The sequence below is a fragment of the Rattus norvegicus genome (assembly GCF_036323735.1).
Source record: "Rattus norvegicus strain BN/NHsdMcwi chromosome Y unlocalized genomic scaffold, GRCr8 chrY_unlocalized_4, whole genome shotgun sequence".
In the NCBI taxonomy this organism is placed as follows: Eukaryota; Metazoa; Chordata; class Mammalia; order Rodentia; family Muridae; genus Rattus; species Rattus norvegicus.
In genome coordinates this window covers 924,081-943,265 of record NW_026947400.1, presented here as the reverse complement: position 1 = coordinate 943,265, position 19,185 = coordinate 924,081, and the positions used below count along the sequence as shown (strand labels likewise).

Below are 19,185 nucleotides of genomic sequence, written 5' to 3'. Positions count from 1 at the left end.
TGATAACGAAATACCAGTGTCTGTACCATCCTCAACAGCTGAGGAAAGGGATTGCTTGGATTGCATTTGTGCAAAAGAATGGATATGACCTCTGCTAACTTCACAGGTGTCTATACGAACTTCTTAATCTCCTCAAGCTCAGCCAACATCCACAAACACAAAAGACTCTACAGACTCTTCCAAATATTCCCAAAGGTATCCAGTCCTTCTTTATACCCAGAAGCAGACCCAGAACATCTGCAAAATACTTCTAAGGCTCTGGATTTTACCTTATCTCCTGAAGGTGCCTTCGAAGCCGTTTTGCCTATCAAGCAGGCTAGGGAACCTGACACTTCTATATGAAAGTCTGATTCCATTTCTCCCGCAGAAGAAAATTTTCTTGGAACTTCCACAATTACACAACGATGTGTAGAAACATCCTTATCTGCTCATGAGGCTCCCAGATCTTTCACATATGTCCATGATGCTCTAGAAGAAGTCACATCTTCAGAGGTAGCTCTAATACCTAACCACCATTCTGATGTCACAGTCAGGATTTCTACACATATACATGATACATTAAGACCTTCCTCATCTGAGAAGGATGTCTGAGGATCTACTGCACCTGAACAGCATGCTTTACAACTATCCCTGTCTACCCAAGTAGATTTATATCACATGTGCACACTGGGAAGAAATAGATTGCATTCTCCCTCTACCATAGTGGACCATAAGCATCCAGTCTCTAGAAACACAGGGTTAAGATTTGATCCTTCGGATGGAGTCTTGAGAACTTTCTCCTCTGAGGAAGACAGTTGTGAATTGGGATATTGTGTCATCTTCTGGAAACAAAGAGACACCAAAAGATACAACTACTCCTCAGGTGAGTCCCACACATTCTCCATCTGTCCATAGGCCCTTTGAATTTTCCAAAAATGACGAAGGAATTTTGGAAAGTTGCCAATCCTTACAAGGGCATACTGGACATTCCATATTGTCCCAAGGTGCTCAAGAAACTCACTTTTCTACCAAAAAGCATGTTCACCGTCTGCCCAGGGTTTCAGGGAATTTCTTCACACTGCTCTAGGGCTCCAGTAAGTGTTGTCCATGCTCAAAGTGATTTGTCATTGTGCAAATTAGACTTCAAAATTACAAAAGCTTTTTTTTATATTTTCAAAGTCTGAGGGAAAGTCCACATCGAAAAATATCTTTTAGACCTTGTGCCATCAGCCCAAGTATATCAGAAATATTCCATGTCTTCTAAAGCATCCAAAAATCAATCTGGCTTAGCAGTCTTCCTGGGAAACATTTACCATCAGCCGTACAATCCCCAGGACCAATGAAATAAAAAAGGGGTATCTAGAAACTTTACCATCTGCCCAAAGGTCTTTAGAATGTTCAGCAACTTCTCCAAGATCACAGTTAAACCAGAGATCAAAAAAACTAAAGCCATCTTCCCAGGGTGTTTTCCCAAGAACCACATGTTTCTTTTTTCTTTTATACCAAGACAAAAGACCAGCTTCCTTCTCCCCATCTCTGATCTCTTAATCCTGTTTGTTCACCCTCCCAAATGGCTCTTTACTCTGAATTAGAGGCCAATTAGTAAACCATACATATATGGAAGGAATATCTGAGAGACAATTGCTGACGAAGCAACACTTGTTACGTCACAGAAGAAGCTAGGGCTCTCCAGGATACAAGGGATTTTTCATGGAGGGCCTAATGATGATGTCACTGAGAACTGCCATGGCCTACCTGCTAAACAGCTTTCCTTACATTGACCAGTTTCAAGTGTGCCCTTTCCAGTAGTGTCCCCTTTGACACAGGGTAATACTTCACATGCTACATCTCTCTAAAGCTAGAGATTTCTCTGCTTCATTAGTGGTCACATGCTCTGAATGGAGAAAGTTAGGCAAGGGCTTAGCATGGGTAGAAAATATCTAGGAACAAGGAGTGAAGGAGATTCTTCTGGAGATTAATTTCATTCCCACGTCCAATCCTGTGAAATACAATTCAAATCCCTAGGTTTTCTCAGTTTCCCATGTGCCAATATTTTCCCTACAGACCTTTAATTTACTGGATATTTTGTTACATTTTTTGATTGTACATTCATTGACAGGGGACATTCTATATATTCCTGCATGAGTACTCAAAAATTTCATTTTTCGAATTCCATTTTTTGCAATAAATTTGGTAAACAAACTTGACCCAGCTATAGCGTGAATATAACAGTGGAAATATTGTGTACTACTTCAAATGATCAACTCCCAAATCATTATAATATCCAAAGATTAACAGACATCAGTTAAGCAAAGACAACAATGACTATAGAATGCAGTTCTATAGTTCTATTACATATCTTTTCTCTAATATCTATCTTCCTGTATTCCCAGGGCAAGACATGAGAGTTTTTCAGTCCAAACGTCAGTTTCAGGGGGATGTGCAGCAAAATGTATTGCTTGAGGTCCAGTGAAACCTCAACTTCAGCAGGTTCATAAGAACAGGAAGGAATCTATTTGGCATTGTCATTTGTGGATCCTATATTCTTGACCTAATTGCACAGAATCCATGTAAATATTCCACTAAAATTCATAGTTGTAGGAGCCATTTTATATATATATATATATATATATATATATATATATATATATATAATCAGGCACCAAAACTGGATAAGATTGATGAAGCTAAAATGTGCATTCTGCCAATAAACAGTTATAGATCTTTCATTAGAGAGACAGCCAGAGCATGTCAAATACAGAAGTGATTGCTAGTGGCAAACCAGATAACTGAAAAAAGACCCCTTGTTTGTAGATGTTGAGAAAGGATTTCAAGAACTGAATGGACTTTCAACCAAATAAGAAAAACAAGTTCAACTAACCTGAGCTTTCTGGTACTAAACCAATATTCAAAGACAGTTTATAGACAGACTTATGGCTCCAACTGCATATGTGGCAGAGTATGGTGATTTTGGGCATCAGTGATAGGATAAGCCCTTGGTTCTCCCTAGTTTTTATTGCTAGTTCAAGGGAATGTCAAGGCTCAGTAAAGGCGTTATAGAAGAAGGGTAAGAAGACCAGTTAGGAATCTTATGGACAAGAAACTGGGAAAGAAAATAACATTTGAAATGTAAATATAGAAATACCCATTTAAAAATGCTATAAAATTTGCTAAAAAATAAAAAAAAATTAAAGAAAGAAAAGAAAAGAAAATTAGCAGCTAATCAGACCTATTGGCTCAGTAATCCAAATGGTCCCTATCAGGGAATTATAGTCAGAATAATACTAGTGGAAAGTCTGAGGTGATAAAGTCCAAATTTGGAGCAATTCTCTCTCTCAAATACCAGTATCAGAACATACTGCTCTATAAGTATCCAAATAATTGAGTAATTTCCTCTGAGCTGAGGATACAATACATGTTTTTTACTTCTTCCTTAGGACCATTTTCTTCTGGGCAGAAAGAATAAAAACGATGAGTTCTAAGGAAAAGAACAGTGTCCTTCACAACACCTGGCCTTTTGGATAAAGATATTAATGATATAAACTCTCTGACTTCCAGGAACCATTAGAAGCAGGGAAGTCAGGATGCTTCTGAGAGGCTCCAGCACCTGAATCCCGTATGTGGAGGGCTAAGGTCATGTCTGTGTCTCAAGTGAATATACTCAACTCCTACCAAGGACTGAGATTTCCCATAATCCATGCATATCTTCCTTTTTTTATACCAAGACAGAAGGCCAGCTTTCTTTTCCACACCTCTGATTTCTTCATCCTCTTTGTCCTCCCTCCTAAATGGCCCTTTACACTGAATTAGCAGCCAATTAGTAAACCCTATATGAACTGAAGGAATATTGGAGAGGTACATTGAATAGATTCAAGAATGTGATTTGCAGGTGTGTCTCCTATGACACAGTGGAAACCTGTACGTACTACAAACTTCATCTCTCCAAGTCTAGATACTTCTCTTTCCTGTATTAGTGTTTACATGGTCTGAATGGAGAAAGTTATTCAGGGGCTTGGCATGAGTAGAAAACATCTAGGAACATAGGATGGAGGAGATTCTTCTGGATCATAATTCTATTACCAGGTCCATTCCTGTGATATACAGTTCAGTTTCCTAGGTTTTCTTTGTTTCCCAAAAACCTGTATTTACCCTACAGACCTTTAATTGAGTGTATATTGTATTTCATTTTCTATTTGTACGTTCCTTGATTGGGGAATTTATATATATATATATATATATATATATACATATATATATATATACATATATATATATATATATTATATACGTATATATATTCTGGATATATATATATATATATATATATATATATATATATATATATATATGTGTGTGTATATATTCTGGAATATATATATATTCCAGAATGTGTTATCAAATAATCTGTTTTCCAATTCCATTTTTTTTCATTGATTTTGGCAACAATGTGGGTCTAGCAATAGAATGAATATAACAATGTAAATATTGTCTACCTACTTCGAATGATAAACTCCCAAATGCTTATTTTATCCAAAAAATAGCAGATATCAATAAAACAAAGGACAACATTGACTATAGAATGTGGTTCTATTTCCAATTAAGTATCAGTTCTCTCATATCTACCTACCTGTGTTCCCACCATGATTATTTCTTCAGGCCATACATCATACTTAGGAGGATGGGCAGTGAGAGGAATGGCTTGAGGTCCAGTTAAACATCAACCTCAATAGGTTCCTAAGAACAGGAGTGAGATTATTTGCCATTGTCATTTGTGGATTCTACATTCTTTAGCTAGTTGCGCACAATCCATGCTAAAATTCTACCTAACCTCATTGCTGTAGGAGAGACCAAATATATATATTTGAATATATATATATATATATATACATATATATATATATATATATATTCAAAACTAGATATGAGTGATGAAGCTATGAAGTGCATTCTGCCAGGTACCGGATATAGCTCCTTCCTAAGAGAGACAGCTAGAGCATATCAAATACAGAAGTGAATGCTAGTGGCAAACTAGTTTACTGACAACTGATATGTTGTTGGTAGATTTTGAGAAGGGATTACAAATGCTGTGTAAGTGAGGGTTCTGAGGGTACCTGGAAGAGAATGTGGGACAAAGGACCAAAGAAGGATGCCAAGACAAGAGTCTGAAAAAGGCGTCAATTTTATTTTTCTCCAAGGCTGAATTTATACCATAAGAGGGTTAACAGAGGGAGGTGGAACTAAGAAACATTTACGCAGGGCAAAACACATGATTTGTTTGGTCATGGATTGATGTTGAAAGGATGGTACAGAGTTTACAGGTTTGTCATATTATTAATCAGCAGGACAACATTACCATATTTTTATTTTCTTGACCACCAGATTTGTATTAGTCTTCTGCAGCTGACTGGGGATTTTCCATTAACCCAGTCATACTTAATACTAATCATAATAATAACATCTACAATGGAGGGCTTCAAGGGAATTGCAACCAACATCTCCTATTTACATATATTCAAATGTAAAAGTGATCAGTGCCCATGCATGTACTGGAATGCACCCCTTGGAAACTGCGTCTGTCTAACTTGGGGTGTTATTTGTCACATGGCCAAGAGAATCTTGTAGCCAGGGCCCATCATGGGATAAGGCAGCAGCTAATGTCGGCCCTCCTGTCTTAGGCCATTTATTCATGTATATATCATTCTCTATCCATCAATGACTGTCCAGCTCTGCACGCAGGGGTGAGAATTTTTTGGTTTTTCAGCAAAGGCATCAGGACAGTAGGCAAAAAAGAATGATGGCCTCATTTGACTGAGGAACAAAAATGTCCTTCCCTGGACTGGGATGGAGATTTGTAGGTGAAATTGACCCTCATCAAAGCATCGTCGATAGTTAGCCTATGATAATATAAGTGAATAGGTTTTGTTGTTATATTATCTCCCTGTTACTTAACAAGGATGATAAATGATTAAATGTCCAAGGGCCAAAATATATAAGCAAAAGACAAGGAGATAAATAGGTATCCCATGAATGTCCAATAAGGAATAAGCAAACCCCAAATAATTAATGTACAGCATCATTAACTGAAAAATAAATAATGTGTTGAAACATAGAAGGAAAAATAGCATGCTGATTGACATTTTTTAAAGTCTCAAAATAAATCAAATAGACAATACAATTTGGGTTCCTGCAACAATCATAATTGCATTATCCAAAAAGTCAAATCCTATGAATGGTATTGCATTTTTGAAGAATACATAATTTAGCTGTCCTGGAGTGGGTGTTAGGTTTCTCATTCTTCTTGAAGCGATACAGTTCTTTGAGGAAGCAGGTCCTTTGAGTGGAATGCAGGCTGTAGATGAAGTTGCGTGTACCTTACGCCATGTTAAGTGCCTCGCTGGGCTCCTTCTTTGGATCTTTTTGCCCAAAAGCAGGTCAGTAAGAATGCACTGTATCTTTTAACAATTTTAAAGTAATTATAATCTCTGTATCAACCTCTGATTGAAACGTTCTAAGACCCCAAGTATATCAATTTAATATTTAGGGGAATGTACCATCCCTTGTTTTAAAATTAGTACCTTCAGAATGTGAATCTGGGACATCCATATTAGCAGGATGGGATATATTTTAAGTCAAATTACACAGTGTCTTGGGTGATAAAATTCTTAAGAACAGCGGTAAGGTGCCAGGCAAGAATGCTAGGGGGTGACATGGTGAGAGCACGTGGAACAACCAGATAGGTGACAAATAGCATTCAGTCATACAGCTAAATGGGCCAGCTTTCTTGGGGCAAAAAGGCCAGCCCATAATCAGGCACAAGCTTTGTGCCTGTGAAACAAAAATGAGAGCAGAGGGGCAGCTGGTTTGTTACCGGCTGTCTCTCGGGACTTTGATTGTCCTGAGCTCAGCTCAGCTCCTTAGAGTCAGCTCAGTGGCTCTGCCTCTCAAGAGACCCAGCCTCTGAAGGACACTAGGCTTCCAGTAAGAATTAATAACAAAAGGATAGAGAGATGGTTAAGAACTGAGTGCTAGATGCCAAGTGGCTGATAAAATAATTGTATGGTTCGTCTACTTTAAGGGGGAAGTTTCTTCCAGGCTGTCATACATGCTAGATGACCTTGCGCCAAAAGACCAGGAGAAAATAGCATTTGAGAATTGAAGGGGGGCTTGCCCAGGGGGTGTTATCCGATTGAAGCCTCAGATATCATAGAGTAAGCTATAGTTACAGGCAATTGGTTTTAAGGACGCTTTCGGCTACCATTCCTGAGGCAGTGGTCACAATTGTGTTGGGTTTCCGGAATCTTACAACCAATAAATAGATTACTAACATTGGAGTACTGATCTTTAATAGAAGTATAGCCCTCCAAGGACTGCAGTGTTAGCCGTTCACCAAGCCGCCTCACTGAGTTAGAGGGCCATGAAAAAGAAAACATTGATCCTGACCGTGGCCACAGCCTCCAGTTGGAGTAAGCTGAAGAGCCGGTGCTCTTCTTGTCATCCTAGAGTAAAGCCTTTTCTGTCTGGCACAAAGAAGTTCCTCGCAGTCTGCTGCAGACTCTTTCTGAAACTATTTTCGGGACTACACTGATTCTCAACCTGGGGCATTTTGACCACAGGGGCAAGAACTGACCGCTGCAGGAATAGGATCAGAGGCACTGTCTATGTCAATGATGACTAACAAGGAAGGTGACTTAATGCTGAAGACCAACTCCTCACTTGCAATAGGGCCAGCAGATAAGGCAGGTTCCCTGGCAGAAAACAATTTCTCTCAAGCAAATTATTTCCAAGTTAAGCACCAAGTATACCAAGTAAAACTTCTTGAGAAAGAAAGCAAACAGTTCCATGATTTCAAACACTATCATCAGTCCAAGTCCAAAAATGAAACAACAGCCAAAAAAGACACTCGACAATACCAAAGAAAAAAACTAGACAAACAAGACCAAGAAAAAGCATTCTATAAGTGAATTCCACAGATGCCCATTACCTTCAATACCTGGCCCAAAATGCAGCTTAACCTTAGCTGTTTCTGGGATGAGGCAGAACATCTGATCCCACCTCCCAATGTGACTCTAGAGTGTCCTCTATATTCCTTTCTCCTCCTAGAGCATCCTCTAGGGCCTATGGCCTGTGACAACAAGCAAGTCGACCTGTCACAGCCATAAGCCCCTTACAGGACCAATAGTGACCACCAAGTGGACTCTAAAACTTCTCCAGTTGGGACTCAAACCCTTCAGACAGCAGGGGCATACAACACAAGTCAGCATAAAACAAAGGCAAAGCATGACACAGAGACAAAACAGAAAGTAACACAGAACACAAAACACAGACTTGCTCAAGCTTACCTCTGATCTCTTAACCAATTGTGGTCTGGAGGGAGCACAGTCCCTGTGTTGCACCAAAGTGCTTTAAGACCCCATAGCCCTATTCTTTGTGTCCTGAATGACTCTCTGTGTCCTGTCACAAAAGATGAGAGTAGAATGCTTGTCCCATCACTCAGCAATAGCTCTGGGAGGGGGTTAGGGGTGGGAGCCAAAGGTCCAAGAAGGAGCAAAGTCTTCCACAAACAAAGAAGACAGACCAGCCTATTAATAGGGAAAGACTTTCTCCTCCAGGACACCTTCAAAGAGCCGCAACTTGGGTGCCTTTTGTAAGTGAGAGATCAGAGGGTGCCTGGAATAGAATTGGGACAAGGGTTCTTGGGACAAATAATGACGTTAAGACAGGAGTCTGACCAGGGCAGCAATTTTATTTTCCTCCAAGGCTGAATTTATACCATAACAGGGGTAACAGAGGGCAGGGAAAAGTAAGAAACATTTACCCAGGACCAACATACAATACTGGTGTGGTCAGGTAATAAGGTGATGTTCACAAAGTATCAGAAATGTCACAGGTTTGTCATATTATTAGTCAGCAGGACAACTTTAAAATAGTATTATTTTTTCTTTACCACCAAATGTGTATTACTATTTTGCAGCTTGGTGGGGATTTTCCATGAAAATAGTGATAGTAAATTCTAACCATAATAATATCATCAACAGTGGAGGTCATCAAGAGTGTCGCTCCAAACAGAACTGAAGGGGCTTTCAACTACATAAGAAAAACAATGCCAAAGAACCAGAGATTTCTGGTACTAACCCAATATTTTGTGCATGGACAGAATTATGGATCCAACTGCATATGTAACAGAGGATGACCCTGTTGGGCACCAATAGAAGGAGAAGCCCTTGGTCTTTCCAGGTTTGACTCCCAGTTCAAGGGAATGTCAAGGTGCAGTATGGGAGGTTATAGAAGAAGGGGAGAGGGGTCAGTTAGGGCTCATATTGACCTGAAACTGGGAAAGAAAATAACATTTTAAATGTAAATATAGAAATATCCAATTAAATAAGCAATGAATTTTGCCAAAAAATAAAAAAAAATGGAAGAAGTAAAAGAAACTGCTACCTAATCTCACCTATTGAAATCTAAAGGGTTACTGTAATGGAATGGTAATCAGAGTAATACTAGTGAAAGACAGATGATGAAATCTCAACTAGAAGCACTTCTCTCTCCCAGATATCAGTGTCAGACACAAACTGCAATATAGGTATCCAAACCATGGAGGAGTTTTCTCTGAGCTAGGGACACAATTCCTGTCTCTCCCTTTTTCCTTAGGACCTTTTTCTTCTTTTCAAAAAGAGTAAAGTCCATGAGCTCTCAGGAAATCAACTGTGCATTTCCCAACCCTTGGCTTTGGGAATAAAGAAATTAATGATATAAACTCTCTGACTTCCAGGAACCATAAGAACAGGAAAGTCCAGATGCTTCTGAGAGGCTCACAGCTCTTGATTCCCATATGTGGAAGGGTCAGATCAAGGCTGTCTGTTCAGGGAACACACTAAACACCTACCCAGGATTCACTGAGCTCTCCAGTGGACCATGTATTTCTTCCTTTTTTATACCATGACAGAAGGGCAGCTTCCTTCTCCTCATCTCGGATCCTTTCATCCTCTTTGCTCTCCCTAAAAAATGGCTATTTACTCTGAATTAAAGGCCAGTTACAAACCCTAGATGTACTGAAGGAATATCTGAGAAGCAGGTGGTGTCACAACAACACTTCTGACCTCACAGAGGAGCTAGGGCTCTCCAGGTTACAAGAGATTTTTCGGGAAGGACCTAATGATGATGATGTCACTGAGAACCTCCATGTCCTACCTGCTGAACAGCTTTCCTTATAATGACCAGTTTCAAGAGTGCCTTTTCCAGGAGAGTCTCTTGTGACACAGTGGAAACCTTTACATACTCCATCTCTCTAAATCTAGAGAATTGTCTTGTTTTCATTAGTGGTTACATGCTACTACCCAAAGACTATACATTAACTAACCCGGGACTCCAAAATCATTGGTATCACTGAATGCCTAGTAGTGGCACCAGTGGAAGGGGAAGACTTTGGTCCTCCCAAGACTAAACCCCCAGTGAAGGAAAGTAATATGGGGGTGGATCGGGTTAGGAACACCACTATAGAAGCTGAGTGGGAAGAGCTAGGAAAATGTTAACCTATAACCTAGAAAGGGAATAACATTTGAAATGTAAATAATAAATTTGCAAGTTAATGAAAATAGAAGAAAAAAAACACTCCTTCTGGAAGAGGAGAACATATGATTTTCCGTTAAGGATCAATGGGAAGAATTTTGGACACCTGGACAAATGTCGAAAAACCCTATTGAATATTGGAAACATTTGGTTATTTCCGGAAAGTCCTGGGTGGATAGGAACATCTTGGGGAAAAATGGGAGATCCAAGTTCTCCATGTCTAGATAGGGAATGATGTTGGGAACCTGGAATGTGTGTGAATATTACCTGGCCCAGTTTGTCAGTAGAAGAGTCAGCAGAAGGTGGCCCAGGTACAGTGTGGTTTTCTCTGAAACTTTCACTGTTCTCTCCAGCACTGTGGTTTGTAGATGTTGCAGGCACTCTGGCTACCAACTCGTCAAAGTCCAGATTTTTTCAAACCCAGTAGACATAACCCGCTTTTTTTTTTTCATCTTCCCAAGAATGGGCACTAGTGATGAGGCCACTCTTTTTTCTAGTAGCAGGATGTAAAGCAGATCTTCTGGTATCCCTGGTCAGTGTGTTACTCAGTGATCTGCTATCCTTGGTCAGTGGATTACTCATGCCCCAAGGAACCCTCAGAGGAAGTGGAACTGTCCATTTCTTGTTCTCAGTCAGTTACCTCTTGGGGTCTAGGGCCCTCTTACTGACTGAAGCCTTTATATGATCTTTGAGTTTCTGTAGGTTTTCTTTAACACGAGCATCAGATTTTTTGAATCTCTGGTCTTCATAGGGTTTTGGGCACCTGAACTTGTGCCGAGTCCATGTAAGTAGTCCTGGAGGTGCAAACTTGCTCGGGTCTCTGCTATTCAAGTGCTTCCCCCATTGAGGAATGATGTTGTAATCTGGTTCGGGGACACTGAAGGCAGTCTCAGGTGGCGGAGGCTGGGAACCCTAGAAGTGCTTCCCACATTGGAGTCCGGTGTTATAATCTGCTTGGGGGGACACTGAAGGGGCTTCCAGGCTGTGGAGGCTGGGAAATCGGCAGTGCATGATCAGAGGGTAAAGTCCCGGATGAGGCTCGCTGGCCTCTCTCCACACATCTGGCTGTTTAGTCGTTAAGAAAATTGAACAAGAAATCGTGAATGGGCTACTACCACGTAAGGGGCAGTGAATGTACTTGCCCAGAGGTGAGTCTTGGTGAACATCAGTTGAGCTGTATCCTTTGAGTATGGGTCTCTCTCCCGAGAACTGTGGACAAGTCCAGAAAGAAAAGCAGGGGAATCTCGAGTGAACCTTGATCTCAGGAAACAAAGTTGGATAGGGGCCGTCCTCGAGTTAGCACGGGGCAGTAGCGAGGTCTGCACGGACCAGTTGCGAGGTCTTCACCGGGCACTTGCGAAGTCTCCACGGGGAAGTCGCAAGGTCTGCATGGGGCAGTTGCGAGGTCTCCAAGGGGCAGTCTCGATGTCTGCACGGGGTAGTGACAAGGTCTGCTGGGGCAGTCACGAGGTCTGCGTGGGGCAATAGCGAGGTCTGCACGTTGCAGTCGCGAGGTCTGCACGGACTAGTCAGGAGCTGCCTCACTTGTCAGTATTTGTAGTAGCGGCGCGATCATCCAAGCTTTCTGATTGAGGAGGAACCCTATCGACTCTCTTCCTTTGAGTCCAGAGTGCTATCTGCTCTCTGTCAGGGGCCGAGATAAGGGATTCTGGAAGGAGCAACATGAATGGAAAGGGAAAGGGGTGCTTAGGACATTGTGCGGTCAAGCGAATATTACAACAGGATAAATCGCTCTAACTGGAGGCCATCAGTGGTGCAGTGATGTGTCTTGGAACATCATAAGCAAATGGGAAAGGCTGATCCAGACCCTTGCTCCTCAGAGACTGCAGGGACTAGAAAATCACTGGTTGACTGTGTTACGGAATGAACGTGTGAGGATGTGAATAGAGCATAGAATGCATGGGATTGATATTAGAATTCCATGTGACTTCCAGGTGTTACTGTGATGCTTCTGCCTAGATGTATCACTATTTTTTCTTGTCCTAAAGCTCTTAATATTCTTTCCAATATGATAGTTTTGAAATATTGAGTATGCTACACAATGGAATGTATTTTTTCTAGTCACATGTATTGAAATTCTAAATGCCTCTTGATATCTTACGCAGTTGCCTGGCTAGAAAACCTGGGATGCTTTCAATACTGGTAAGCTGATTGAATACAACTGTTTGCATTACAAACTTTTCTTTTAAATAATTCTTTTGGTGATCCCCAATTAGATTGTGCAAATGCCTCCCGCCTTTTACAGACATATCTACAATCACCCTTGCTTGGAGAAAGGAGTTAAGTGTCATGCCTTCTTTGAATGAAGAGAAAGATCTAAGGCTACACTCCTCAGAGAAACAAGCAATCAGGAACTGTAGGAAGAAATATGCATCTAGGGAACACTAAGTGTTCCAAGCTAACCTGAGCAGTAAAATAATGTATGGAAAATACCACTCTTAATAATAATAATAATAATATAATATATATATATTATTATTATTATTAACCATTGTATTTGTTTTCATTTCAAATATTAACCCGTTTCCAGATCCTGTTAATAAACTCCATCCACCACATACTCCTCCTCCTTGTTTCTAAGAGGGTGCCTCCCCAACTCTCCCAATCATTCTTGCCTCACCCATCTAGAATCACTGTTCTCTGAATTGCTCTTCTCTAGGACATCAAGCATCTAAAGGACCAAGTGCTTCCCTTTCCACTGATGTGAGTTGAGGCTGTTCTCTGCTACATATGTAGGGTACCAGACAATGTATATTCTATAGTTGGTGGTTAGGGCCAGGGGTACTCTGAGGGGTCTGGTTAATTGAAATCATTGTTCTACCTCTAATTACAATCCCCTTCAGATTCTAAATCCCTTCCCCTACATCGTCCATTGGGATCTCTAGGTTCAGTTCAATGGTTGGCTTTCCTGGCAAAGCCTCTCAGAGAACAGGCATATCAGACTCCTGTTTGCAAGCACATCTCAGCAACAGCAACAGTGTCCGGTTAGTTGTCTGCAGATCTCTGGAAGGCCTTTCCTCCAGCCTCTGCTCCATTTTTGCCCCTGCCTTTTCATTAGACAGGGATAACTCTGCTTTAATAAGAGCTGGGTGACTGGTCCCATCCTTGCACTGGGGGCTATGTCTATCTACTGCAGGTGGTTTTTCAGGTTCAATATCACTGTTGTGTATGTTGGCTAATGTCATCACTGTTGGGTCCGGGGAACCTGTCGCATCCCTAGTACCTGGGACATTCTAGAGAGTACCCCCTTACTAGTGAGTACATGCTATGTGCCTTTATTTGTGATTGGGTTACTTCACTCAGGATGATATTTTCTGATTTCATCCTTTTGCCTATGAATTTCATGAAGTCATTCTATTTAACAGCTGAGTATCAAACCATTGTGTAAATGTACCACATTATATGAATCTGTTTCTATTTTGAGGGACATCTGGGTTCTTTCCAGCTTCTCTCTTTTATAAATAAGACTGCTATGACCATAGTGGAGCACGTGTCCTTGTTGTAGGTGGGAGCAAGTTTAGGGTATGTGCCATCGAATGGTACAGCTGGGTCCTCAGGTAGTAAATACTATGTTCAATTCTCTGCAGAACCTCCAGCCTGGTTTCCAGAGTGGTTTTAAGAGCTTGCACTATCAACAATGACAGAGTGTTCCTTTCTCTCCACACCATTGCCAGAGTCTGTTGTCAACTGATTTTTTATCTTAGCCATTCTGACTGGTATGAGGTAGAATCTAAGGATTGTTTTAAATTGCTTTTCCCCAATGACTAAGGATGTTCAATATTAGTTTAGGTGCTTCTCAGCTGTTCAATATTCATCAGTTGAGAATTTTTGTTTAGAACTGTAGCCCACTATTAAATAGTGTTATTTGATTCTCTGGAGTAAATCTTCTCCTTGAGTTTTTTGTAAATATTGGATATTGGCTCTCTATCAGATGTAGGATTGGTAAAATCTTTTTCCAATCTGTATGTTGCTGTATGAAACTAAATACAGTGGTCTTTGCTTTACACTAACTTTGAAATTTTATGAAGTTCTATTTGTCGATTCTTGATCTTAGAGCAAAAGTAATTGGTGTTCTATTCAGGAAATTTTCCCCAGTACCAATGTGTTCAAGGTTTTCCCTGCTTTTTCTTTAATTAGTTTCAGTTTCTCTGGTTTTATTTGGAGGTCTTTAATCCACTTTTACTTGAGCTGTGTACAAGGAGATAGGAATGTATTGATTTGCATTCTCCTACATTCTGTCCTTCAGTTGAAACAGCACAGTTTTTATCCACTGAATGATTTTAGATCCTTTTTCAATAATGAAGTTGTGTGGGTTCTTTTCTGCATCTTCAATTCTATTCCATTGATCTACCTGCCTGTCTCAATACCAATACAATACAATTTTTCATCACAATTGCTCTGTAATACAACTTGAGCTCAGGGATGGTGATTTCTCCAAAATGATTTTTTTTTCAGAATAATTTTCTCTATCCTGTGATTTATTTTATTGCAAATAAATTTGAAAACTTTCACTTTTATGTTTGTGAAGAATTGATTTGGAATATTGATGGGGAATCCATTCAATCTATAGGTTGCTTTTGGTAAAATGGCCATTTTTACAATATTAATCCTGCCAATACACGAACATGGGAGTTCTTTCTAATTTCTGAGATCTTCAATTTCTTTCTTCATAGACTTGTTTTCTTGTCATATATATCTTTCACTTGCTTGGTTAGAGTGAATCTGAGTTATTTTATAAGCTTCTTTATTATTGTCAAGGGTGTCATTTCCGTAATTTCTATCTCAGCCTTTTTCTCTTTTGAGTAGAGGAAAGTTACTTATTTGTTTGAATCAATATTATATTCTGTCACTCTGCCAAAGTTGTTTATCAGGCTTAGAAGTTCACTTGTGGAATTTGTGGGGTCACATAAATATACTACCACATAATCTGCATGCATATAGTGACATTTTGAATACTTCCTTTGCAATATGTATCTCTTTACCTCCATTTGTTGTCTAATTACTCTGGCTAGGACTTCAAATACTATATTGAAAAGGTAGGGAGAGAGTGTGTGTCCTTGTCTAGTTCCTGATTTTAGTGGGATTGTGTTAAGTTTCTCTCCATTTAGTTTGATGTTAGCTACTGGTTTCCTGTATATTGCTTTTACTGTTCTTCAGTACGGTACTTGAATTTCTGATATTTCCAAGAGTTTTACCATGAAGGGTTAGGTTCTATAAAATGTTTTCTCAGCATTTAATGAGATGATTGCTTGTTTTTTTTCATTGATTTGTTTTTGTAGTGGATTAGACTGATTGGTTATTAGGTTCTGTATATTAATCCATCCCTGTATGCTTGGGATGAAGCATACTTGATCATGATGTATCATTGTTTTGATGTGTTCTTGGAATTTGCATGCAAGAAATTTACTCAGAATTTTTGCAGGGAAATTCATGAAAAAAATGATCTGAAATTCTCTTTCTTTGTTGGGTCTTTGTTTGCTTTACTTATAAGCATAACTGTGGCGTCAGAGAAGGAATTGTGTAGTGTTCCTTCTATTTCTAATTTGTGGAATAGTTTGGAGAATATTGGTATTAGGTATTTTATGAATGTCTGAGAGAATTCTGTACTAAACCTTCCTGGTCCAGGGATCTTTCTGTTGGGAGACAATTAACGACTGCTTCTACTACTTTACGAGTTATGGGAGTATTTAGATGGTTTATCTGATCGTGATTCAACTTTGGTACCTTGTATCTGTCTAGAAAATTATCCATTTAATCCTTACTTTCCAGTTCTGTTAAGTATAGGCTTTTATAGTAGGATCTGATAATTTTTTGAGTTTTCTCATTTTCTATGGTTATATCTCTATTTCACTTATGATTTTGTTATTTTTAATTTGAATAATAAGGATTTACCTGTCTTCTGGATTTTTTTAAAGAACCAGCTCCTGGTTTTCTTGATTCTTTATATAATTCCTTTTGTTTCTACTTGGTTGATTTCAGTCCGGAGTTTGAATATTTCCTATTGTCTAGTCCTCTTGGTGTATTTGTATTTTATTAGTTCTGAGATTTCAAGTGTTCTGTCAAACTGCTAGTGTATCATAGCTCCTGTTTCTTTGTTGAGGGTCTCAGAGCTATCAGTTTTTCTCTTAGCATTGCTTTTTTGTATTCTCAAGTTAGGCCTTCATTTTCATTAAATTCAAGAATGTCTTTAATTTTTTTTCTTTATTTCTATTTGAATAACTTCTCCTCGAGTAAATCATTCCTCAGCTACCATGTATAAGTCGGTCTTTGGTTGTTCTTGTTGTTATTGTAGACAATTTTTAGTCTGTAATGATCTTGTAGGATGCATGGAATTAATTCAATCTTCTTGTATCTGTTGAGGCATGTTTCGTGATGGATGTTATTGTCAGTTTTGGAGAAGGTACCATGTGGGACTGAGAGGAAAGTGTCAGGAGCCATAAGAGGACAAGCTAATAACTAGCAGGTGGTCATCCTCAGATGGACAGCCTTGGATTATTTTATAGTCCACAACTTGTTTGCCCTTATTAAGCAAGGCTGTAAGGGATACATTTTGGGAAATTTTCCTGCTATTGAAATGCTATTCCTGTTGTTATTATTAGAAATATATAACAATCATTGAGTAAGAGCACACCCACTTGGAGGAGATCTCTTCAGAGCTACGAAGTTGTACTGTCCTGTAGTGATGCTATACAGACAAATAGATCAATTCTTTACACTTAATAATGATCCTACAATAATTTCTAATATTATATCAATGGTTATTAAGCTCTTTTATAGTGGGACTGCTAGAAGTCTCTTTTTATAGTCAAAATTGCAGTGAGAACTCTGCCAGTCTACCAGGTGTCACCAGTTAATTCTTCTGAGATAGTAAACAGACTTTATCCTATTCAGAACCCATTAACAAGGTTGTAAAACAGTTATCAAGAGTCATAAAAAGAGAAGAAATGATTTGTTACAGGTGCAAGGACAGATGATAAGATATTGACTGGGTTTATCTGTAAATAACTTCTCTATCAACTATGGTTTTAGACCTTCAGTGAACCTATAGAGCTGGCACTGGTGATGAATGTTTAGCCAGATAATTACTCCTGATAAATATTCATGTAAAAATTCTCAGTTGTAAATTGTATTTCAATTTATGCTTTGATCTTTCATATGAACTAGAGATGAACTTTGTAACATGTGATCATGTATTCTGAAATATGTTTAAATGCTGAGGAGAAAGAAATAAACACAAAAAAGGACTGAGAGAGAAGGACTGAACTGGAAGGACAGAGACAGATGGACTGAGCTTGAGAGGGGCCGAGCTGAAAAGTCAGCTTTGAGCTAAGGAGAACGGAGCTTAGTAGAACAGAGCCAAAAATATCTGGGCTGAGAAGAAATGTAAAAAGGTATAATGTAGATACTATAAGTAACATAAGAGGGCAATCTGCAGAATGCAGAGGAGATGAGGAAAACAGAAGAAGCTGGAAAGAGCGGAAGGTGCAGTCTGGTTTCTCCTTACCATGGGACAGAACAGGTCATTTCTTAATAGCAATGCAGGCTTACTCTTATCAAAAGGAACAAGGCTTTTCTCTTACACACTTGGGTTTAATTCACTTAGCATTAAAAGGGTCGAAGTGATTTTTTTCTTTATGTAATAAAGATTGGAGCTCATCTTTCTGCACTGGTGCTTGGTCATTTGCTCCCTATGCTTATGTAAGTAAGAATATCTGTGTAAGTATGTAATTACAAGAATGTATGCATGTTTGTGTGTGTAAGAGTGTAATTGTGAGAATGCGTGTAAGTTAGGCCCAGGTGATTTTGAATGGAAATATATAAATTCACGTTTATGGAATCCAGTTTTAAAATTACATGTTTATGCATATTTGGCTATGTAAAATACTGACATCATTTGTGATTCAAATATACTAACAATTTGATTATACTTACCTTCATTAATATTTAAACTACTCCTTGAAGATATTTTAATGGATAATATCAAAATATGTTTATAGGAATGGTACATTAAATACTTCTGTTAATAGTCAAAATAAGGAAATGCTTCTGATATTTATGCATTTTATTATTTGATTATGAAAGAAACTGAATGATCTTAGATTTTGTAATAATGTTTAAAAATTATTTGTTCTTAATGTTTGTTGACAGAAGATAGTTATCAACGAATACATATATACAATGTGCCACACATTACAAAAGCAATGTGCCACACCTTTGTAACATAAATAGAGCAAATTAAATATATAATTTATGAACTAAAGGTGAGCAATCATGTGCAAAAGCAAGATATATCATTGAGTCTACCTACATTTGGAGTTAAGAGATGATTCATGCTTCCGTGTATTTCTTTCTAGACATCTAAAGAGATAAAATTAGTGTGGAAATAGCTAAAACTGCAATTAGTATGCTTCATGTAGTATACATATTTAAACATTGCTTTTGAAAAATTATACAGTACATACTTTCAAGGTTATATATACAGCATAAACAAAAATTCACTGTGTCCATAAATTATCAATAACACTCAAGCAACTTTCTCTTTTCATATTATATTTGAATTATCAAATATACATATGTAGGTATTTATCCACACACAGGCACACTCACACACACAAACAC

The 19,185-nt window shown here is 38.7% G+C and overlaps 1 long non-coding RNA gene across 3 annotated transcripts in view; it reads right to left on the bottom strand.

Moving 5' to 3' along the window:
• Positions 1–10,047, bottom strand: part of LOC134484741 (uncharacterized) — a 74,424-nt gene extending 64,377 nt beyond the window's left edge. For all 3 annotated transcript variants that reach the window (XR_010062477.1, XR_010062476.1, XR_010062478.1), the window contains exons 1-2: positions 9,863–10,047; positions 4,607–4,713 (exon numbers count right to left, since the gene is read on the bottom strand). This is a non-coding gene — a long non-coding RNA (uncharacterized LOC134484741). The remainder of the gene's footprint in view (positions 1–4,606; positions 4,714–9,862) is intronic.
• Between the last annotated feature and the right edge of the window lie 9,138 nt (positions 10,048–19,185).